General features: G+C 34.9%; 1 long non-coding RNA gene across 1 annotated transcript; it reads right to left on the reverse strand.

Annotated features, from left to right (window-relative positions):
- On the reverse strand, window positions 1–21373 carry LOC116097490. Its single transcript, XR_004121447.1, has 6 exons — window positions 21134–21373; window positions 18985–19111; window positions 18511–18693; window positions 3772–3886; window positions 1490–1579; window positions 1–35 (listed from the first exon to the last, which is right to left on the reverse strand). It is a non-coding gene; the product is annotated as an uncharacterized LOC116097490 (long non-coding RNA).
- Between the last annotated feature and the right edge of the window lie 3324 nt (window positions 21374–24697).

A 24697-nucleotide genomic window follows, 5' to 3' on the forward strand; every position in this document is an offset into this window, starting at 1 on the left:
ATGCTTGTGCGTTCATCCTGTCTTAATTTTCAAATCTTCCCATCAGAGAGACACAGAGAGAAAAGACAGAGAGACAGAGACAGAGAAAGAGACACACAGAGAGAAACATAGAGACAGAGAGAGTCAGCTATCACATAAGGTGGATTGAGTAACAACACAGACATTAATTGAAAACTAAATACAGTGGTAGACACACTGAAGTCATTACTTTGGAATACAAGTAACCAATATTTTGACTCCTTGCCCTTAATTCAGACACATAAATGATGAATCAATCATGTATAGTATAAGTAAATGGATAAAATAGTAGAAATGTTAAATCAATAATTTCAGTCTTCAATTCAAAAAGAAATCAATCTTAAGAAGAGGAATAAAATGACAAAACAAACATGTGATGAATTGGTCAGAAGTTTGAAAAACTCAGTGAGTCTAGAACTTCTGGAGAGCCAGGGTTCATTTTGATCAACCTCATTTCTGTTTCAAAATTTCTCTAAGCTAATATTTCTGAACTGGTAGATAGATTTTAATATTTTACTTTCAAATATCATGTACCTGTGAAAACAGGCAATATTGTCTATTTTTTAATTCTATCCCCAATACTGAGATAGCACATAATCACACACATATGAAGTATATAAGAAAATATTTCTGCATGTATAATATATGTAAATGCATATGTACATGTATCTGTACCTATAAATGTGTGTGTATATATTAGACAGGGTTTTGGGGTCTAGGTATGTAGTTTAGACTATCACACCTCACTAAGTAACACAGGCAGCCTTGGAGCTAGCATTTCTCCTGCCGAGGTACTGGGGTTGCATGCAAGTTCCAAACACTGATTCATTGCCTATCCACTCATTGGTTTCCTGCCTCATTTTCACTGGAAACAAATGGCCTGCTCAGTAACTTATCTTGGAAAAATTTTTAAGAAGGATCTCTACATGATGAGACAAGATTTTATAATATAAATTCTTTCTCATAATATGCATACTGCGTATACATTTTTATCTTGACTGATTAGCCTCAGATGGCAGAAGACATTGTTTTGTTTGTTCTTTGCTTGGACTTTGAAATTTTTGTCTTATCACCATTGTATATTATTTCTAAGCAAATAAACTTTTTCTGCACTACGAAACTATTAGATTAGTGTATGTTATCTGTGGGGACATAAAAAAAGTAAATACTAATAAATCATTGCCTCAACCTGAGAGTATAAATAATATCTCACAGAGGCTGTTTGTTTGATACTTTCAGGAATGATAGATGAGACATCATACTTATTTGGGCCTCCAAGCTATGAGCAATGCTTAGGGGAAAACATGTTCAAAATTCAAATTGGTCCTGGTTATCTGGAAGAGGATCATAAATAAATTTAATGGTGCTAAACTACAAAGTCATTGTAATACATCTTCAGTGTGGTGGGGTGGCAGGGAGGGTAGAGAAGCAGAAGGAAAGTGCAGTTCGCCTAAGGCAGGAGGCTACTTACTCTTCATGAGGCTATTTAGTGGCACTCTCCTAGGCAGAGTGGGCCTCAGAGAAGGGGTCTTTGGTGCTGACCCTTAATACTTCTTTTCCACTGCATAATGGAAGAAATAAATAATAAAGTTAAAAATACAAGTTAAAATGCCCTTAAACTCTAGATAGAGGCATGCAAAAATGGGGAAACATGAACTAAGAATTCCTGACTGATAATTGTTTTCAAATGACCTTCCCTGTCTTCCCTGTAAACAACCATATTGCTTACCTCCTTATTTCAAACTCCTAAATGTAGCAAAATAATTATGTCAGCTAGTCTGAAGGGATGTAGTATTCTGTCCAACTGCATTCCCAGTAGCATTGGTCAGTGTGTGGATGCCTATAATCTGTTTCCCCAGTATCCATTGTGCATTCAATTAGGACTTCTAATATAAAAAAAGAAGAGTTAAGTTTTGCTTGATATGGTGTCCAGTCTGTATGAACAGAAGTTTTATCTCATCCTTGCTTGTTTTAATCAAAATAATTAAAACTCCACACCAATGACCTGTTTGAATGCTGTCCTGAAGCCATTAAAAGCAGCAGACAGCAGTTGCCTTCCATTCCCTGTCTGCACTCACTCTTTATGTTTGACCCAGTGGCATCCTGTGTGCCTCTCAAGATCTAAATATTCACACTGTACCATTAAAGTCCTATCTGCCAAGGAAACTTATGATAGGCTAACTTGAAGTAGACCATGGAGGAAAATGAGTCTACCATTCTGTTTTGTTAGGATCTAGATCTTGTGTGGCTGCAGGATACATAGGCACAGCGGACTGGATGGAGGAACACTTATGTTTTCTTTTACTTGAAGACTAAATTTCTATCACTAGGCTAATTAATCAGAGTTTAGGTGAATAGTATTGCGATGATTCCTGATGTGTTGGGAAATCACTGTTTCTACATAATAACACTTCACCCAAAACAAAAACATACTTCTCTTGTAAGATCAAATTTGAGACACATATGTGTGTATCTAGTGGTGTTTACAGAAAAAGAAGCAACTAGAAAACGTTAACAAAGATTATATCACAGAAATACTAGAGTCCAGTGTGAGCGTGCACATGGGGGAGTGCTTAATTATGATAGCTGCAGTACTTTCAAATCTTCAGTTAACCCTAACTGGGACATTTACAAATCTCTGTATTTCAACCCTAGCAAATTGATAGTTCCTGTGAAGGAAAAGCCAATGTATCATCATCACATATCTCAGAGTAACTACTCACAGTTCTTTTTCATGTTTAAACTTACAGGAGGATGATGCATTTCCTGCCTGCAAGAATATTCTAACAAGTGACTTCCCCTTACCTCACTTATGCTTAGACAGTTAATATGTCACTAGGGATATCGTGGATGACAAGGGCATAATGCTGACAGTAGGTGTGTGTTTATAGAAAGAATGCCTGCTGCCTTAAGGTCAAAGGCTGGAAAGCTGTGGTTAGTGGGAGAAATTAGTCAGGAAAATATAGCATAGCCCAGCAGGGATTTATTTGCATGAAGCGCCTTCATTTCTTTGTTTATTTGAAAAGACTTGGATTGTGAAAGTGTTGAAATTCCTCCTGTCCCATAGCTGGTAGGGAGTGAGCTCTCCTCAGCACATCATGCTGATAATAATTAGTTGGAAGATGGAATCGCTGTCCAGGACAAAGAATGAAGCAAAGATTTCAACACATGGGGAATTCAAAATGTATAAACAGGAATGTTACCACACCTTCAATGCTCAGCATGGTATTCAAAAAGTCAACACATGAACAGAGTAGTTTTCAGAAAGAAAAATAAAAGTGTATAACTCCCTAATATGGTTCTGAGCTCAAGTTAAATTTTAAAAATTTGAATTTTGTCACTGTGTGAATTCCACTTCGCTTTTAGACTTTTGTGGATGAAACGTTATAGCCTTTTGTCTTTGCTTTCAGCCATTCAAAGTTTCAAAGAATTTGAAGCCTGTTATAAAATTTCCACATAGTTCATTGGTGTGTAAAAGGTATCAGGAGTGTGTTGGTAACATCTCTGTGATGACTATGGGGTAAACTCTTTACTTAGGGTTTATACACATTGCAGATCTCTCCATCACAACATATCCCACTGTATACAGTATTCACTGTACTATATTAATATATCATTATTTATTGATATAGAAGTGCTTATATATCAATTTCCTTCAATAAACCCTTTCATTGTTTAAATATTACTTCTCTTTCATGTTCCTAGGAATCTTAGCTTTGCTTCAAATGGAGAGAGCAATATAAACAGACTCACATGTATTGCTATTTTCATAGAATTGCCTTCATAGGATTTGTATGCCATAAAATTAAAACAGAGTCCTTGAGAATGAGGGATAAGGGAGCAACTTGTTGAGTGGGTAGAGTGCATTCTGTTAAAACAATAAGACAACAAAATTATTGCTTTAGATGTGAGTTTCATTAGACTTTCAAGCTTCTTATTCCATATCAGTTAAAGATGTGAAGTAGATTCTAGTACACAAAAGGAACTGTACCTGTGATGTGCAATGAACTATGATATCATGTCTTTAACATCTACTCCAAAGATAGAGGTACTATTTAGACAATGATGAATGCACTCCTCTAGAGTCAAGGTGTACTTGAATCAAGGTGTACTTGAATGACAAAATCAAAACTTTGAATGACAGGAGGCAAAGGCAATAGAGAGTCTGTGATCTATGATTTCATCCAGATGAGCTGAGAATGAAGTCGAATTAGTCCAGTGACAGAATTCAGAAATGTGAAATTGACTTTGGGAAGGAGATGAGTATAGGAAAAGAACTGTTTTGGAACCATCTTCTGTCTCCCATCTGTTTGTGAGCACTTTTGGGTACATGAGAGCACATATACCTGACTCTATTCTCTGTCTCTCTCTCTCTCTCTCTCTCTCTCTCTCTCTCTCTCTCTCTCTCTCTCTCACACACACACACACACGCACACACACACACACACACACACTTACCCTAAAATCCATGATTTAAGATGGATCCCTTTGATCCATGTTATTTAATAATTTTCTGCTGGTGTGTGAATTAAAGCTATTGGTTTATTGATAATGTATATAACACATAAAATCATAAAACCACCCCCATGATTAGTTCCAAGGGATTGTGGCTGCTGGTTTATTAGGAATTTCACCCTCTTGGTGGGTTTCTTTGGTCATGGACTCACTTGACAAGGAATATACCCCCACTCCATGAAACCAATCAAGATTTCAGCCCTAAAGCAACAACCCTGCCTGAACTTAGTGCTGTTAATGATGACAGAACATTGCTGAAGCATCACGAATCAAGTTAGCCAAGGCCAGTTGTCACCAGTTGTCATCACCAGTCAGTCTTACAGCAGCCACTTCAATGACAGTAACACTTAAGGGAGTGCTATTCCAGGGCAATTTTCTTCATACGAGAAATGGAAACGTTTAATTCAAGACTTAGAAAAGGAGGAGGAGATCCATGTCACCCACCACTACCTCCTCCCTCTCTCCTTCTCTCTCTTGCTCTCTCTTTCTCTCCCTGTCCCTCCCCCTTCTGCTCTCACTCCCTCTTCCTCTCATATATATATATATATATATATATATATATATATATATATATACACACACACACATAAACACAGTCATGTGTGTGTGTGTGTGTGAATGCACACACACACATACACAACATAGGCCTGTTCCTAACTACACACACACACCTCTTTACTGCATGCTACACATATTTCACATTTATTCTTGGGAAGGGTACAATATGAAGGTGGTTTAATATTCTTTCTTTACTTGTTCATTTTGAAAGACCTGTTCCCAACTCTGTACAGTTCTTTACTACATGCTCCATGAGAACTGTCCAAGTCAAAGTTTGTTTAATGAACTCTATTTATTCACATTGAAAGAAAATGAAAGTTAAAATTACAAATGAATGAATTAGAATTAATTTTAATTTTTTCATTACATTTTTTCTGTTTATGTAAACGATGTTGTTTGCTGATAAATGTGTTGAAGCTGAGAGCTAATTAGTAGTCTCCATGCATCAGAAGTGGCTTTTTTTTTTCAAGACTCTGTTGTGACTTAGAAATTCTAGGAAATCAAAAAGCCTTGTTAATAAGCAATTATTCTATCCAGAAGTGAACAAACCCTTAGCTCATGACATCCATTCAGTCAATAGTATGGGCAAATTACTGTGCATTTCCTAGCTGTACTCTAAAAATGAGCAAAGCTGGAAATCAGGAAACTACATTTCACTAAAGCCCACATGATTTGTTTCCTGGAGAACTACAGAGAAGAGCCTGGAAACTGGTTTGGATGGAAAATCCAAAAGAAAAGCCTGTATTAAATATCCAACAAGCCGTGTATGACTGCATGCTTAATATTGAAGCTTTGTTCAAAAATTTGGACCAGGTAAGGTTTCTTTCATACTAAACATCACTGAGGCATATAGCAGGAATAACAGAGTTTGGGATACCCCTATAGAAAGTCTGAAATTTGAAAGTTCTCTTTAAATAACTGATATTTCAAAGTTTCTTCACCTTGTAAGTATATGTATAATTATTTGTCTTTCCTTTTAGTCATGCAGCATATTTTCTTATCTTTATAGCAATATGATCAATTCTGTCTCTACTAAAGTTTTAGAACACTGGAATACTTGACGTTAATATAAGACCATACTAATGGAAGCAGATAAAATTCTTTTTAAGAAATGACAGCTGCATTATAGCTGAAGAATATTAAAATAACTGACAATATAATGGTCTGAGAAAAAGCTTTTGAGTAACCACTAAATTGATCACACGCATGGGTGTATTTAGTAGAAAAAGATACACAGAAGCTCACATCTACTGTGCTTTATGAAAAATAAATGGCCATCGTCATTGTCATCATCATCATCACTGAGATAGTGGAGGATGAGGTTTGTCAGGGCATTGTTAGATGCCATGAATTCATTGCACCTTCAAAGTGCAGCTCTGACAATTCATGTCCTAATAATATAGGGGATGTTCCTTGACCTTTCAGTTCCTTCAGGGATAATGAATTCATCCATTATAAAACTAAATTGATTAAAGTGTCACCTGGTAAAAAATTTCAGTTCTATAAGATGATTATGGAGTGATGGATCATGAAAATACAAGGTCCTCATCTTAAAGCTGACTCTACTCAAATTCTTAAATAGAAAGACAGAATCTCAGGTTAGAGAATATTATAAAAATAACAATGGACATAGAGATGACATAAGGAAATGTCTTAGGAATTTCATTGCTATGATGAAACTCTATGATGAAAAGCAGTTTTGGGAAGAAAGTGTTTATCTCACTTATGTTTCTATATCATAGTTTATCATTAAAAGCAGTCAGGAAATAATTCAACCACGGCAGGAACCTGGAGGTGATATCTGATACAGAGGCCATGGAAGGGTGCTGGTTACTGGTTTGTCATATTAACTATTTCAATCTATTTTCTTATATATCCCAGGACCAACTATCCAAGGATGGCACCATCTGTAATGACCCTTCCCTGTCAATCCCTAATTGAGAAAATTTCTCACAGTCTTGTCCATAGGCCAGTGTTATGTGAAAATTTTCTCAACTGATGTTCTAGCCAGCATAGAAAATAAGATAAATTAAGTAGATGGATCTACCAAACTTTTTCTAGATCTCTAGTGTCAATAAAATACTAGCTGAGTCATTTTTCAGTGACTGAACTCATAATTCACTAGTGACCCACCAGCCTTTTGAAAACAGAAAGCCAATAAAAAGAAGATGGTGTCTCCAAGTAATTATTTCATTGCATGGACAACTTATCATGTGGCTAATAATGATGATGGAAATTAAAGGTTTCCTGAATTAGTAATGAGTTTGGGAGCTACTTCTAAGGAACAAACTTCTAGGCTGTGTGCCAAAAATACTCTCCAACTCAGTATGGCAAGCCAGTAAGGTGTCTGCCTTATGGGATGCTAAAGGGCCTGTGGTTTGTTTTGTTTGTTTGTTTGTTTGTTTTTATTTCTCTGTCTCTGGTCTACTTAAGTTATTCTGAAAGCAATCCACCTGCCCTTAATCCGTAGCTTTCAGATTTAAAAAAATTCATTTGCATATAGTGACAGAAAGTACTATATGACATTTATCTTGATTAAATGAAGCTATTCCCATTGAGGGGAAATGAATGCATTTGCCAGAGGGAAGGAAATAACACATTGATTGGTTGAAAATGTTAGTTTACTAAGTTATATGAATGTTGTCATTGCTTCTTTATTGATATTATATTCTGTAACAGATCCACAAGGGACAATCAGGAAAGTGTTTAATATTGACATGCTTCCAAATTCCCAGTGCCAGAACAAATTTTCCCCAGATGTAGTGTTTACTCATGATCTCCAATTCTATAACTGAAAAATATTGATAATAGTCATTTCCATGACAAGTAAGACTGTGACTATTCATTTTCCAGAAAATATTTGACAAATATCTAATTCTTTAAAATCATCATTCTGTGACCTATTCTTTTTTTATTATTTTATTTTATACACTCCATATTTTATTATGTGCCCACCCAATCCACTCTCTGACTATTCCACATCCCATACCTCCTCCTCACCCACCTATTTCCACGTGGATGTCTCCACATCTCCCACCACACCTGACCTCTAAACTCCCTGGGGACTCCAGTCTCTTGAGGGTTAAGTGCATCATCTCTGAATGAACACAGACCCTGAAGTCCTCTACTGCATACACATGCAGTGTTGGGAGTCTCAAATCATCTGGTGTATGCTGTCTGTTTGGTGGTCCAGTATATGAGACATCTCAGGGGTCGAGATTAATTGAGACTGCAGGTCCTCTTACTGCAGGTCCTCTTACAGGATCATCCTTCTCCTCAGTTTCTTTCAGCCTTTGTTAATTCAACAACAGGGGTCAGCTGCTTCTGTCCATTGATTGGGTGCAAATATCTGCATCTGACTCTTTCAGCTGCTTGTTGGGTCTTTCAGAGGTCAGTCATGATAGGTCCCTTTTTGTGAGGGCTCCATAGCCTCAGTAATAGTGTCATGCCTTGGGACCTCCCCTTGAGCTGGATCCCATTTTGGGCCTGTAGTTGTATCTTCTTTTCCTCAGGCTCCTCTCCATTTTACAAAGAAAATGAAGCTTCATAAAGGAGTGTCTCCTAGAGCTTACAACTTGGTCAGAACCTTACTTTATAAAAAGTTAACCTGAGAAGTCTAATGTGTAGCACAACCAGTTTATGTGTTTCTCATTTTATCGTGGAAGAATACTGAAAAAACATAATCAAGGGCCAAGTTAAAGGAAGTAAAAATCATTGATATCCTGAAGTGGAATTGAGTTATTATTACTATTTTCACTCTTTTGATTATGTCCTCTAAAGTTTAGACTCTGAATTGAATGATTTGATCTGATCATGGGATCCTAAAATATACAGACTGTTACAAGCAGATAGTAAATTGCCTCCCTTCAAAATGTTGGTCATTTGCACATTATTGATGGTCATAAATGACCAAAATTCCTTAAGGCCATGCCATTATGGACCGGCACACCTCAGACTCTAGAGAATCCTTGAGTCTTAGCCATAATTCAAGTTGAATGGCATACTACTTGACATTGCTATTTTGAGTGTAGTTTTTCTTATTTTGGGCAATTTCTAATTAAAATATTTGTATTAAAATTGTCCCAGATTTTGGCTCAGGTAAACAGTACTGTATCAGACATGGCAATTTTCATGCAATTTTGAATAAAAAGAAAGGTCAATTCATAAAATGAAGCAGAAAGCCATCTGGCTTTCTGAGTGTACTCTGAAGGTTCATGGCATTTGCGCAGTTGATTGGGTCAGTGATCTTAGGGACTATGGTCAGTACTTAAAGTGATTACTGCTGCTTCATGTCATGCTGGTGAAAGCTGCAGTTAAATGATATATGAGGTAAAGTAAACAAGGGTTTTTCTACCTCTGTTAATGAGATTAGTTATTATCTCCAACAGAACTGCAAAATCATAGGGGTATTAACCATAGGAACTTTGTAGTTTAAAAACAAGAGAAGCAGTGATTGCTTCAGTTTTCTGACTCTGGGGTGTATATGTGTGTGTGTGTTATATGTATGTAACTGTTTGAAAGAGCACTAATATTGCTTTGTTTGATACTATCATTGTAAGTGTATTTCTTATGTAAAGTAGGGGCTATGGGTCCCTTTAAAATAAAAAGAATTAAAGTTCCTTTATAAAATGCACCCCTGTCTGTGAAAGTGCCAGCTGGTCCTTACACTGGGAATTTAAACCTGAATTATAATCTCTTACTTAGTGGATGGCCACTGATGGTATCTTTTATTATTTTATACTAAAACAGTTTTGTTAGCTTTCTGAATAAGTGAAAACCTCAGAATATGACTGTTAATTTAAAGGGCAAATCTAGTAGGAGAAAAATCAACTCATAATAGTTATATTACTTGAATTATGATCTCTTATGTTTATGACAGGACTTATCTCCTTTGGAGGAATGCATATAGATACACATTAAAATGCTATCAGCAGACAGTGTGTACATTTGATCAAATATCATTTATATAGTTGCCTTTAAAGATGTTCACAAGTGAGTCATTTGGGAAAAAATGTTAAAATCTGCCACTGAGATGCTATGTTACCTATGTTTTATACAGAAAGGTCCTATTATATGCGCCCCTGGTTACTGATGTCTATGCTTTTTGCTTGCCAGTATAGTCTATGGAAACTTACCCCTCCTACTGTTCATCTTCCTCACTCCTTCTGCTCGAAATAATAGGTGTGAGTATTTCCATTTCTTGTGTTCTATTGCTGAGAACTCCTTGTAACTTTTAAGATTTTTTTTATATATTCTTCTCTTTTCTCTTTGTTTAAAGAAGTAAAATTTAAAGTATATTCACAGTTCAGTAATGGATATTTTATCTCATCAAACAGAAGATTTTTTAATACATTTTGTATTTTGTTTATGTGAACAGTTAACAGTCATCTTTTTTATCTTATTTTGAGTTCTTCAGATAACTTTTCCTTTGAAATTTAACACAAACATACTGGCATTTTATTTTTTTTAAAGAATTTCATAAATGAATGTAATTCATTTTAACATATCCAACGCCACTTCCTCTTCCAGATTCTCTCATGTGCTCCTCTCTTGCCAGTATACAGTTCAAATCCTCTTGTGTTAATGATATGGAGTTGTGTAGTTGGGTATGAGGCTGATCTCTAACCATTAAGCATCAGTGCAGGTGCATGGGTAAACTGTGGTGAGGGATCATCCTTTATAAAAGAAGACTGTTTCTGTAAGTAGAAGTGGACTGCCTCTAAATCTTCAACTAGGCCCAGGGTCTGTGAGTCATTCATTCCCTCTCCATGCTAGACTATTGACTGGGATTGTCTTGTGGAGATCTTATAAGAGTTTTTGAGTACATCATCTCTGTCATGCCTACAAGACGTTGTTTCTTAGCAAGTCCTCTTGGTCCTCTGGTTCTTCATTTTTTCTTTTTTCTTTTCTTTTCCTTTTTCTTTTCTTTCTTTTGCTTGTTCTTCTGAAATGTTTCAGGGGACTTCCGTGTAGTGCTTGTGTTTAGACACAGCCCAGTGTCACCTATTCTCTGCAGTTTGACCAGCTGTGGTTTTCCGTCAGAGTCTCTGCTGCAAAATGTAATCTTTGTTGAGCACTGAGAGCTGCATTAATCTATTTGCATAAAAATAATATTAAAGGAATCTCTGTTGCTGTTTCAATTTAGCAAAATTGTAACAGTAGGATCTTCTCTAGGATATATGACTTCTTGAGCTATGTTTTTTTTATGCACAGATATGAAACTGTGATGCCTGGGTATGATTTTTTTCATTTAAAAAGAGAATCTCTATTAATTGATTAAATGATACTAACCAAATCCCTTTAAGTATTTCTTTTCCATTATTTTAACCTTACAATAACCAAAAAAATATATTGGATGTTTAAATTTTTCACTCTTCTCATTGTATATCTTCATTTCTCTGTTGCATTATTGAAAGTATACAGAATTATAGAAGGACTAATATACCTATTCATAGGTCAAATGCTCTATGAGATTCTAGGGGTCTGTTGATTAGAAAATATTGTAAGATATGTTGATTTGAAACACCAAGTTTAACTAGGATGAAACTGACTTAATTTGAAAAGTCCTCAGAAGGTTGTCAGATGAGAGTAAATTAGGGCATCATGTCCAACACTGAAAAAGCTGAAGCGAGAGAAACATGAAGGAATACATGAAACATGGTCAGAACTTGTCTACAAGAAGTAAAGAGACAGATAAACTCATGTCTTTAATGGACAAAAGGTTCTCAAATAAGGCAAGATGGGGGAGAAGTAAGACGCTTTGGAGATCTGGCATTATAAACCAAACTACATCAATGAGAGCTAAAGAAACAGATTAGAAACTACAATGTCTAATTTTAATGTATATCATTCATAAAAAGATAGATCAAAGATTGAAATGAATGAGTTCCTTCATCACCCAAACCCAGCTTCAAGAAATCAAGGTTAAAGAGCAAATCTGTCCTTTGGAAGGGAAAGGCAGAATTAAATCCATACTTTAGATTGGATCCCAATGCCATATCTACTACAGTGAAACTCCCTGCTAGACAAACCCCATGACTCCAACTGCAGGCCAATACCCATTGGTTTAGAGCATCAAACTGTAAAGGTCAATATCCTTTACTAGTAGTCCACTGTAGAGGGGTGAACTCAAAGCAAAAATGTAACTCAAAGTTATATTTTTTCTCCTGAGGATATGTGAACAAACATCTATTTGTCTCAGATAAGCCATGAAGGACAGACCAATGAAATGATGGTATCCAGGTCTAATTTGGTAAACTAATTAATTTATTGTGGTTACCTCTTGGAATATGGGTGAATAGGGGCAGCTAGATCACAGAAAAGCATACCCCAACATGAATGAGGACTCAGGAAAACAGTGTCTGTGGAGTCTCTGTCTAAGTTGCAGGGAGATTCAGAGAAAATAAGCAACTGTTTACTGCTTATACAACCTTTGGTCTTATGAGTCAATTTAGTATCTGATCTGGAGGTAGGTGGAAGTTCCATTAGCTTTATGAATGCTATGAATCTTCTCTGGCCCCTAGAAAAAGATTGCTTTAACTTGGGGAAAACAGAAAACAATATGACTCCACTGGAAAACAGTGAATAAAAACTGGATCAGGGTTTTTCCTCAGTTTATATCAGACTCATTACAGTGAAACCGAATCTGGTTGCCTGAAGCCCCTACTGAGCACCTTACAGATAGAACCTCTACTATACCATAGGGAACACCATGAAATCTGTACAGGGCAGACCTGAATTATTACAAACATCAATTATAATTTGAAACAGAGCTATACAAACCTGCCTTCCTTATAATATGGTAAGGAATTTTGTAGCTGTGAGAATCATGCTCCATCAATTTACTGTCATTTTTTAAAGACAAATGTATAGTCTTCCAATATTAGGTATGAAACACAACCAGTACTCATAGACAAGGTTCTAGAAATTTCCTGATCTTAGCCACAGACCTGAAGACTATTGAACATGCTCAGGTTTGAGCCCAAGAATTCAGGACCAAAAAGACTTTTACAAGCCCTTGAGGCTTTGCATTATCAGTCTACTTGGCAAAGTAACTGCCTCCACCAACACTATTTCAACCTTAAGTAGCAAAGCTTAGGTTAAGACTAGCTCATCAAGGGTAGGACAAGGTAGTGAAGGTGATGCTTTGCCCCAGATCTTGCTACTGCATTGGTGAAAGCTAACACTGAGCATCCTTCATCCTCAACTTGCCTGTGCTGCAAGAGTACAGCAGAGGCAGTGATAAGGGGAGTCTTGTGTCTCAACATATCACGTTAGACAACATTACTCCTGGCTGCTTTTATTTGTGGGTGGTCTTACCCGTACTGTGAACTACATTCAAAAGAATTGTGTCTTAATATAGTAAATGTCATGCACAATAATACAAAGGCTAAGAACTGAGGAAAAGCCAGGAGCTTTCTCTTTAACATTTAGAGCAAAATGAGAATTCCTGGGTTTACCATTTTGATTAAACCTATTACAAGGCATTCTAAGCCAAAGAAAAGCAATAAAGAGCATCCAGGGTGGAAAGGAAATTGAAATAATATTTACAGACAACATGGTCTCCCTCTCTACATATGGATATGAATATATACATACTACTTTAAACAACACAGTGAAAATTATAAGAACTACAAAATAGCTACACTGATCAATGTGCTAGGATATGAAGCATAAATATGGACTGAGAAATCAACAAATGCTGTTTGAAATGATTGCTAAGAGCACTCATTGGAGAGAGTCAAAGCTTAATAAATAATTCTAGAAAAACTGGATATTCCTATATATAAGAATGCAGTTATATTTTTACTTGTCATCTGTAGCTTTAATTTTTCACCTACTCTTAATGATGGTACTTAAATGCTTTATCCTCCTTTCTAGGCCACTACCAAACATAGATTGTGAAAAAGAAAGGCTATTAGGAAATGTGGGAAGTGGACCTATTTAGAAATGGTTCTTTGAAGCAAATCTCATCTGCTTTGTCAGGAAATCAGCAGTACAGTTCACAACAATCAGTAGCATCAGCTCAATCCACTCACAAACATTTCATGGACATATCAGTAATCCAGTTAGGTAGAGTCAGGATAGCAGGAGTGGTGGCAAGACCTAGCAGGAACAACCAGGCATCATTCGGACTGGCAGGAGTCAGTAGGATAGACCAGGATCTACAAGGATGCCAGGAGAAGTTCTTTGGTGTGCCTCTTTCAGTGAAGCAAAGATCAAGGATGATTCAAGATCAAGAAGCCTTGCTCAGCTAGCTCTACATGCAAGCCAAGCTTCTGTCACTGTCAATTGAATCCTATTTATACTCCCTCCAAACACCACATGTCCTTCACAGGTCTTGCCTCTTACCATGAGTCTTGCCTCAGCCCATGATTCTGTAAAGCCACATAAGTCTGTCTCCATTGACATCACTCTGTCAATCAGCCAAGTCTATGGAGGTGGCAAGAAGCCACAGCATACTACCTGAAGTTTTTTGGTACTTGTCTCTCTATGGAGTTCCAGCAAATGGAGCGCAACTATGCAAAGTAAAGTGGACCAATACATGAGTGTCCTTAGCAAAAAATCCTTCATCACGTATCCTTTCATGTGCTTGCTTTAGCAGAACATTCTTTCACCTGTGTCTGCTTCATTGAAATGTTCCTTCATGAGTCTCCTTATCCTTTTACCTGTGTGCATGTCAGGAAAATATTCCTTCACATCTTTGCCCCAGTAAAACACCATCCAACACAACTGACTTTTCAAAGAACCCCTTAAGTTTCCATTTCAGCCATTAGTATAAAAAATTCAACCAGAAATTAATTACATTCTTAATTGATTTAAAGCTACAACAAGCCTGATTATACTGAAATTGTAAGGACAAGACTTTTTTTTTTTTTTTCACGAACAAGGACAAAAGGAATATTAGACTATGTTGGAATGAAATGCAGATTATCTTGAATGCTATGCTTAGCTTGAGAAGGTATGGTCTTAAAACTCAAAATCTACCCAACAGAATTCACAGACAACAAATGTGAATACTGGGGGCAAATATTATGAGGATCTTAATAGAAATAAACAATTCAGAGTCACTTTGTATCAATGATTCCTGGATACCACTGAACCTTGGAATTAATATGGCTTTAGCGGAGTCATGAATGAGCCCGTCAAACCAGTTTTCATTCCAGGTTTCAGGGTTCCTTTTATTTACTGTCTGCTCATTGTGGTTTTTCATGAAAGGGATATTTCTTCAGAGAAAAGAAATAATGGAAAATAAGAACTCTTTCTGGCATCCTGAGATAATGGTCATGGCAAAAGAAGCAGAAATTTTTCCTTTGATACTTCTGGCATGTCTAGCATCTGCCAAGGACAAGACAACAGGCATTCTTGGGGTTGTTTCTGGCTTTTAGCTGAGAAAGAGACTGGGCACTTTACTTTCATATCTTCTTAAACCATTTTACCCTTCATGTTCTCATTATTAAGATGCCATAATCATGGAAAATGAATCAAAAATAGAAAATAAAATGGGATGATATTCAAGTGAAGTTCTAGGGAAGCCATGTTATCGGAGGAGAATCTATAACTATTAAATCATCAAGCCAGCATAATCTCTAATAACGCTCTTCAAATGTTTGTCTGTATACCCACAGGTAACCAGTAGTCCACCTTCCTTATCAAGGAAATTTTCATTTTCAACCGGCAAAGACCACTACAGAAAATGACAACGAATCAAAATGCAATTGTGAATCTCAGTCCCTATGGATACATCTCCAAAGCATCTCCACACTTAAGGCTCAGGGAACATTACAAAATAGGGGGAAGAAAAGCCAGCTTATTGTGGGATTGTATCACATTGTGTTAATTGTATTAATGTCACAAACTACAATGATAAAATTTCACCAACATGATTGGCCAAATATATAGGGCTTACACCAAAGAACATTCCAAACTGAACAGAGAAGAGCCAACATGACCTCAATCATACACAAAGAACTACACATAGCAGAGGAAACCTTTGAATAGGAAGTGTTACTTCACCAGAGAAGAGCACAGCACTTGGTTTCCCAGTGAGTTATATTTAAGAATATATGGGCCATGAACCTGAAGGAAAGTGGGAAGGATATACAGAAAAACTTGGAGGGAAGAAAGGAAAAGGAGAAGTGTAATTGAATTGCATTATCAAAAATAAAAAAGTGAAGAAATAATGTACAAGACAGGAGAGACTGTAAATACTCATCTTCATAAGGAGCTTAAATCCAGAAAAATGCAAACAAACAAACAAACATACAAAACCCAAACAAAAGACAAACAAAAAATTAACTAGCAAGCAAAACTTAACAATTCTACTGAAAAAAAAAAAAGACTTATGTACCTAACTGGACCTTTCTAATAAGAAGGCATATAAAGGATTAAGTACATAAAAAAGTATACAACATCACTAGTAAGGAAATTCAATTCAAACCAAATCCATAATGAAATATTAGTTTATCCCAGTAGCGATGGCTATTGTAAAACAACTAAGGATAATAAGTTTTAGTAAAAATATGGAAAATAGAGAGCTCTCAAAACTCTTGGTAGGTATATAAGTTAGTAAAGCCAATCTAGAGAAAAATATGCAGGAGAGTTAAAATTGAAATAGAACTATGGAAGTATCTTACCATTTCAAAAGTAGGAATCCATGCAAAGGAATGGAGAATTTCAAAGAGGCACACACACTATTATGTTCATTGATGCTTTATTCTGTTTATGGCTATAAACAGAAATTTTATCTATCAACTGATAAAGAAATAATGAAGATATTTGGCATGTACATATTGCATGTTGAAATATGACTCAGTCATGAAAATGAACTTTTGCCATTTTTGCGATCATGAATGGAACTATGGGCCAATATGTTAAATGGCATTAGTAGGGAACAAAAAGACAGTTTCTCTGTGTTCTATTGCTTCTTGAGCAGCAGATAATCCTTATCTTATTCTCATACTAGGGAATTACATAAAGTGGGGAAGAATCTACATTTATGGAAAAATCTGTATTCTGGTCTTTTTCCTTCAGTGTCTTCTAACTTGGGGATTGTAAACAAACAAACAGGAGATTGAAATAAACTCAAACCAAGTTTGCAAGCAGTCATGACAAGCAACAGCAAGTATGTGTTTTGACACTGTAGTCCTGATTTCCTTTTAGCTGCAACTGTTTAGTTTAATTTTCTCTCATCTTATATACTTTTAAAACATCTATCCCTGGGGAAAGGAAAAGGATTATTGTGCTAGTCTAAAATGCACACAGAAATGGAAGTCTTAAGTTGACCAATGTAATTTAAAAAAAAAAGATATGATTAAGTAATTTATTTATCACTGAATTTTCCTAAGGTTAAAGGAGAATCATTTGTAGGACTTTCATTTAACAACTGTAACCTGTAAAACCTGTACAACAAATAATGACATATATTATAATGCTTGTAATTTATATTGCTTCTATAAGACAACAAATTCTAGACAAGTGATAAATGTTTTGATGGGTAAAATTAAAAATCTTTCCATTACCAAAACCAGTCAGAAAAAGATACTGAATGCTAAATTTATTTTGCTATATTTAAAGGGAGAAAATATAAAATAATTATAATGTAACTGAATTTAAATATGACCTTGGTAACATGAAATCGTGACTATCTGTAGAAACTTACTGAAAGCATTAACAAATGTTTTTCAGATCACTCTGTAAACACGTATTTAAAATTAGAATTAATGCAGCAGAGAACTATTGACAGTTAAAAGAGTCAGTTTTCTTTATGGGTGTAATCTCTGGTAGGCTCACATTGCTCCAGCGGAAGACCCCACACCCATGTGTACATAGACCCCTAATTAGGTTCTATGAGTTTTTCTTTTAAGGCATTAATTTTAGATGGGGATGTGAGTGCAAGCTATGGAAGGGATTGAAGGAGGTTGTTTTCAGTGAGATGACCATTTTGTTACTACTGTTGTTGGATTGGTTTTGTTTGGTTTCTTGAGACAGGGCTTCTCATGTTAGCCCTGGCTGTCTTGGAACTTGCCTGCCTTTGTCTCCTTAGTGATGGGATTAAAAGTTTGCATCACCACCACAGGGCCCCAAAGCCATTGTTAAAAGGTATTTTATTTTCTGTTAAGAAGTATAGAATTATTTTTGTAATTTTTCAAATTTGGAGATTTTATATATACCATTTTTACTTTTTTGAGACAAATAGTATAGGTAAATAGGAAAAGAATGTAGACAAATAAATGTTAGGTAGAAGATACAAATAGCTATAGGTAAATTATATATGCATATACTTTTATATTTATGTATATATATATATGTATTCCTATAGACATAAATAGCTGAAATTTTAGAAATTTAAAAATACCTCAGAGCACTCTATTACAGTTAAATTTCAAGAGTAAAAAAAATAAAAGATTAGGGACTTACACTTTCAAGGTTGTGGGAGGAACTTCATCTTTCCTATGGAATGACATTTGTCTCTTTCTATTTCTTCTTTGGGACACTGAGGACATTTTACAAATTGAAAATATAAAATTATACAGCAGATTTGCATTTCATTTCTTCATGTCCTGGTGGTTTAAACTGCCTTTAATGCTGTGAAGTTGGATTCTATAACATGGAATGAATGTATTTCCTGAATTATTTACCTGCTATTCTTTAAGTAATACCATATAATTTGTGGTGTTCTAGGATTTAATTCACAAATATAATAAAATTTGAAGAAAGTGTGGGAGCCCCACTCATGACATATAATACTATCAAATTTATACCTTGGAAAATCACCTCATCTACTGACAGATTTCAAAATATCAATATTTTGGAAATAGTGTGGGATTAGCATTAGTATTCTAAACTTGTGAATCAAAGGAAGGTATCCACTGCCAAGGGGCATTTAAATACCTAGTCACATAGCTGAACTTGCAATATTTATCCACATGCTGCATTCCACTGGCCTTGGTCTTTTCTTTTCCCAGGAATGGCTTCCAGATGTCATTATTATTGTTATAGATCCATTTCAAGTGTTAGACTACCCAAGGTAAGAGAGAAAGTGTTTTAAATAAAAAAATCAAATGAACAGGATAAAATTTAAGAGACTGTCATGCATTCATTCTTGATTTTATACTGATATGCAAGCAACACCACATTGGATGCTTTGTTGAATTGTTATGAGGCTATAATGTGTTTAATAACTTAAAAATATTTCAATAGAATAAAAGCAAAATCCTTTTATTTAAGCTATATAAGTGAAGAATAATAACAAGTCATACAGTCATGAAGTTGAACATTTAGTATATTTAATACTGCATTGATGTTTTACTGAAGAGGACATCCAAGACCTCTTATTATTTTATGATATACACTATAATCCATGATTGACTTTATTAGCACTTACTCATAATAAAAACTTTAGGCTAATACTATAATCCTGATACTAGATACAGAAATAACGATTCTCTTAAATTCAGGTTTAGCACTAGATGCTGTAATAATAATAAATATGTTAATGTTTATTTTTGTTTCAATTCTGTGATTGAATTTTTCCTTATGAATCATTGGCAGATGTACAACTCATATAAAATACTACAATCATTTATTAGAAACCATTTGTTTCAAATAAAAAAGATTTTATATAGTTTATAAAATGATGGCTAATTTTGTACTTAAATAATTGTGTAAAAGAAGTTTTTCTCAGGCATCAGTAAAGTGCCTCATACTGTGCAAGTCTTGTAGAAAGGCTTGAATAATAATGGTAGCATTTGTTATGGTTTGTTATATGAACAATGAGGTTGCTCTTATATACCATTTATCTTCTGCTGTGTTGGCAAATGGTGTTTCAGTCCTACGTCAAGGAGATATGGTCATTAATTTTGACCTATTGGGATGTTAGATGTTTAGAATTATAAGACTTATTTTTCTTTAATTAGATAATTATAAAAAGTGGCAACTGCTTTGTGAAAAATATCAGTTTGAAATTGCCATGATCTATTGGAGAGCTCTAGAAACTAAAAATATACATTGCATTCCTGATGGTGGAAGGACATTAAAACAAGTGGAAGAGAAAGGCTTGCTGTATGCGTTGGTCAGTTAGGGAAAGAATTTTGCAGATCATAGATAACTTTTAGAATCTGTGTAGTAAGTAGTAACAGAGAGTCTAAAAATAAACTAGGTGTGGACACTGAAAATTCATCAACACATTTGAAAATCAGATCACATAAAACTATAATGATTTCTGTTTCTTTAGAGCCTTGAGAAATGACAGACAAAACTCTGATGTTGAAGGAACCCAGAGTCATTTTCTAGGGCATGAATTAATTTACTTATTTATAGAGAGGAAATGAAGGCCCAAATACTATGGTTGAATCAGTGGAAAGTCAATAACAAAAGCCAGTAGTTAGACAAAACCTCTAAGTTAGGTTCAGACACAATATAATAGATTTCACTTGAGAGACTTTTATATATTAACTTAAGGATCATGAATAGTCTAAAAATGTCTGTGTGCTAAGAGTTTTCAGCAATGGTTGGTGTATGACTTAGAGGAAGTTAAATCATATTTTTTATATTCAGGAACTAAAAAATTTAGACTAGCATAGAAGTAATAATCTTCAATGAAATATTTTGTTTTCTAAACATTGAATACAAAATAATATTATATATTTCTATAACCCTCAGATCTTACATGTAGAATTTAAAATTATGGAGCCTTTTTAGGAACTGATGTATCAATGAAAAGAATGTGTGGATATGTTATGTAATTATCTCTGCTAACATTCATTTTTCACACATATTGATCATTGCCAATATTTCAATATCATCAAAGAAAACCAGTATTGTAAAGGTAGACAAGAAGACAGAGTCCTGATTCTGTCCTTACTGACTACAGAACTTTAAACAGGTACACAGTATTTTCTCTCCTGACATAAATATTTTTTTTCATAAGATTATTTTGTGAGGACCTAATGACAAGCCCCAAACATGGAATATTAGTTTTCTGTCATGTGATATAATACATGTGATGACATCTAACAAAGAAGCTTTCATTTTGACTCACAGTTTCAGAACATCCTGTCCTTTGCCACTTCTCATAGTCGGTTTGAGTCAAAGAGGCAGTAATTGTGACAGAAGAGGTCCATTCATATGACAACAAAAGCAAAGTATCAGAATGGGGTGGCTAATTCCTTTTGTTATTATGTCCCCAGTAACCCATCTGCCACTATGTTGCATGCCCTAAAACATTTCCAAGTCCCAATAGTGATGGGCAGCAGGTTTAAGCAAGCATTTAATTAACAAGCCTTTGGAATCTGTAGATTGAAAGTATAACATGAGAGCATTCATTAATAAATGGTACTTTCCATTAAAAAGGCCAATAACCTTGAACTTTAAAAAAAATTACCCTTTCTCTCATAGTATACATCCCAACTATAATTTCCCCTCCATCCACTCCTCCTACTTACTTCTTCCACCTTCTCCCTCCTAGATCTATTCCTCCTTTTTGCCTTCATAAAAGAGCATTCCTCCCCTAGATATCACCCAAACATACATTAAAAAGGTGCAATAAAAAAGCTATGTGACAATCCAGTAGGAGGAAAAGGACCTAAGAGCAAGTGAATGAGTAAGGCGTACCTAATCCCATTGGTAAAAGTCCCACTAAAACACCAAGCTACACTAACCAAAACATATTTAGAGGACCTACACAAACCCATAATTAAACTTTACAGTGATCTCTTTCCTCACTTGTTTTCTGAACTAAATATCTTAAAAATATTTTTTTGTAATTTAAAAGACTAATTTACACAAAACAATCTCTAAATACTTTACCAAAACCCATGAATCCAAGTAATTATGAAAGTCAATCAAATACAAAATTTTGTTAAGTAATGTTTGCTTATGGATTAATACAATCTCTTCTTGATTTGCATCCCATTGCTCCTATGTTTTAACTATGTACATATGTGCTTAGTATTTATTACAATAAAAATAAAGCAATGAAGAATGATGGCAGTGCCATGACACCCTGAAGAGTAGGCATCCAACCTAAAATATTGGCAATGATGAGACATAAAGATTCTGGAGCAGTAAGGTTGTTTATATACAGCCCTTGCTATCATAATATGTAATGAAAATCTGTTAAACAATACCTCCTAAACCTGAATGTATGTTTTCCATACAGATGTGTTTCATGTGTTTCAAAAAAATTCCTTGTATTAACTTGTTGAAGATATAGTCCATGACTGACTTGGGATTCTTCTTCCTCATCCATTCCTATAGTCAGAATGTTTAGTCTTTCTATGATATTCCATGTTTTGTGAATGTTACTTTTTTTTCCATTTTTTTCTTCCACAATACTTGCTTATTTGATCTCGATCCTCAGCTCTAACCTGGAGTCTTGATATTCCATCTTCTGCTATTCTGATATTGCCACCCTACTTGCAAGACTTTGCTTTTAGTTTTTTCTTGCCTAGTTATCAGGTTTTTTTTTTTCAATTCCATCTTCATTTCAGCTTGAGTCCTCTTCAACATTTCTTTATTTGTATTTAATTTCATTATCAAGTCCTAAATGTCTTTATCATTTCCACCAGCCTTATGTTTTTGTTTTCTTGGATATCACTCAGGCATATATTCTCAAGTTCTTTTTCTCAAATTTCATTGATCTGCTTCTTTGTGTCTTCTTTAAACTCCTTTAACTTTTTGATAAAGCATATGATTATTCTCTTAAATTATACACTCTAGGATTCATCTAGATAATTATCACTGGCAAGGAGTGTTAATAATGGCCTGGTCTTTCATATTGATTGCATTTTGTGATGTAATCTGGGTATGTGGACTTCTTTTGTTAGTTCTGTGTCAAAGAACTTAGGGAAGAAGCAAGGTTTATATAGTTGGATACAACCTAGAGCTTGGAATGGCTTAGTGAAATGAAGTCAGATGGATACAGGGAAATGATCTGGTGTGTCACCTAGTTGAAGCCTGTAGTAAGAGAATTGATTTGACTGGATGGAGAGGTTGCATGATATGGTGTGGAAGAAGCCTGTGGGTCAGAAAAGGCAGTTGGATGCTGGAGGAAATTTAGACAATGATAACAAATAACTTCTGGAAAAAGAAAATCAGCCTTTTCCCCAAATGAGACCTATTATTGTTTATACAATGCAGAGTGGTCAGACTTGAAACAATTTACAAATTAACAACAAAAATAAAGCCAAAGGGATATATACATATATATACATATTCAGATATGTATATACAAAGAAAATTATAATGATATTGAGGAGGCTCGAGGGGTTAGCTGGGATGGCCTGAGGGATGAAAGCAGAGTGATATAATTATATTCCAATTTTTTTTAAATTAAAAATGTTATTTAACAATGAAATATGAATGCCAGTGTTGACATTATGTGCATATCAGAAAAAGCACAATTGCAGAAATGTTTTGTGAAAGGTAGTAAAAGAAGTGCTGTACAGTATCTCAAATTTCATCAGTATAAAGCAAAAGCTCTCCCACATAGTTTGTTAGGTATTGATTCAAACACAAATATCTCCTTGAATGTAATGTCAAGGTTCATTGTTTAGTGCCATGAGCATACCACATGAGCAGATGTCAGAGTAAAAATGAAAGTGTGTTCTAGGTCAAATCCTTCTACTGTGCATTATTATAGCTCTTTTAAATCTGACATTTGTTTTAAACCAATAGTATAATGACATTTTAGCAAATCATCCATTGTATCTAAAGTAAATATTATTTCTCTATTCAATCACATTCTTTTTAAAATTATTTTGTTACCTTATTTTGTTTTGGTGTTTTGCCTGCATGTATATCTTTGAAAGACATGTGTACTTTATATCTACAGGGAATACAATAGTGTGTATTTTCCCTGGAACTAGAGTTACAGATGGATGTGAGTCTCCATGTGGATACTGGGAATAGAACTTGGTCCTCTAAAAATGCAGCCAGTTCTCTTAAATACTAAGCTATCTCTCTGGCACTGCCCTATCTCTTTCTGATTCACCACCCTAAGCACCATTCATAAACCTTCTATATAGTCTTTGATTTTATAATCCAAACAAAACAATGTAACCCACATTAAAATAATACATGGTGTATATGTTCAATTAAATACTCAAGAATGTTTAATTGATCCCACAATGATCCTACATCACTCTCCCATGAAATAGTCCAAATTATCACAAAAAAATCTGGGGCTGAAACAATTAAACTAATCATTAACTAATGCAGTTAATCTACTCAATTGCATTATTTTCTCTTCATAAATAAGTGAATAATTTTGCCTTATAACTTGTTTTGAGTTTTTGTAGCCAAATTCAGGACATGATACAACCCTTTTAATTTTCTATCTCTTTTGAAGGAGAAGCTCTTGAATAGATCAGTAGACTTCTGAAAACATCTCATACTCAGTTTACAGAAGCATCAGTGTTTTATGCTGGTAAACTACTCCCAGGTTCAATAAGCTCTATTAAGATGTATTTCTGATATGATACAGGAAAACTTTTTTTTCTTCTTTGCTTTGTAGTCATTAAATTAGAGACAGATAACTGTTTTAAGGGGATAGAATCTGAAGGACAACTGGAATTTACATATTTTTATGTGTAATATAAAATAC

Source organism: Mastomys coucha, unplaced genomic scaffold (assembly GCF_008632895.1).
Source record: "Mastomys coucha isolate ucsf_1 unplaced genomic scaffold, UCSF_Mcou_1 pScaffold19, whole genome shotgun sequence".
Lineage (NCBI taxonomy): Eukaryota > Metazoa > Chordata > Mammalia > Rodentia > Muridae > Mastomys > Mastomys coucha.